Below are 1,384 nucleotides of genomic sequence, written 5' to 3' on the forward strand. Positions count from 1 at the left end.
CCTTTTTACTTCCGTAAACATAATAATTTTAAAAATTGGTCTTATTTTTTTTACATATGCACTAACACAACCAGTTAGAGTTTGGAGACACATTGATTTCATGCTGTATGTAGCATCTTGCTATGTTTCTTTGCATATATATTTTAAGATATGCTTGATCTCTGCGAGGAACCATGGAGCAGATGCAAATGGAAAACTCCAAATCTATTCACATTATTTATATAAAAATGCTTGTGATTTATGAGACTGTTTTAGTGCTTTAAATTGCATATTCTTCTACATTTTTTTATTAAATCTTTGTGTCCTCGGTGTTGCTGGATTATTTTTTCTCATTCGTGGTTATACGGCCCCACATGTGACACACACTGTCAAGTATTAAGAGAGATCAAGTTACTAAATTATGTTTTTATTCAGTGTGGGGGGTCCCTGTCTGCAGAATAAACAAAAATAGATGTTGGAAGTGATGCGACTGTCCCACATCTATATGCTCACCCACTGTATACAAACGGTAAAGGTTGCATCCCAGATTAAAAACACAAGATAAAATACCTACATTTGTCTGTGTGTGAATGCAATATAACCTCTTTCTTCATCTATGCTTACATTTAGATCTAAAAAATGAACAGTTTTATAGATGTTTCGTTTAATTTCCACATGGAGAGTATCTTGAGCAAACAGAAAAGAAACACTAACCTCTTTTCAATTAAATTTTACATAAACACACCTCATATATCTTAGCAAGAGAGTTCTGACTTTGTGCAGTTCTTGATAGTTTGTGCGTAAAGTGCACTCATTTACACCAAAAGCTTAGTTTTTTAAGGTAACATTTTATGCAATTTTTCACAAAATGTCGTGTCATATGATCTCAATATTTAAAATATGTAAACAAACTTCCTAATGACTGAAATGTGATTTTCAGTTGTCAAAGTTCAGAATTATAAAGGTACATTGACTGTAATTGTGTGATTTTTGTTATTGGATGACCAATATGCACAAAACACCTCAAAATTATAGAGGTTACATTTTCATAAATTTAATATCATTCTGGAAATATAATCCTTTAAATTTTTACAAAATTGTAATAACAGAGGCCTGAACCTTTTGAAATTAGGATTTTTCTTGTTTGATGTTTTGATTTGGAAGATAGTTTTATGTGAGTTATTTCCTCATTAATGTTATTGAAAATTTTTGAGATTTTTTTTTTTCACAATGTTGAAACCAAGAGACATTTTAGGCCTATTCATCTTTTCTTTCACTTTCTATAGGATTAGAAATAGAGTAGCAGCTGCTATGACACCAAGCAAGGGGTTGGAGTCCCTGGATTCCTTCATTCAGTTCAAAACAAAACCCCTTCAAATCACCTTCCTTTACAACTCCAGTCTCC

This window comes from Oryzias melastigma, linkage group LG7 (genome assembly GCF_002922805.2).
Source record: "Oryzias melastigma strain HK-1 linkage group LG7, ASM292280v2, whole genome shotgun sequence".
NCBI lineage: Eukaryota > Metazoa > Chordata > Actinopteri > Beloniformes > Adrianichthyidae > Oryzias > Oryzias melastigma.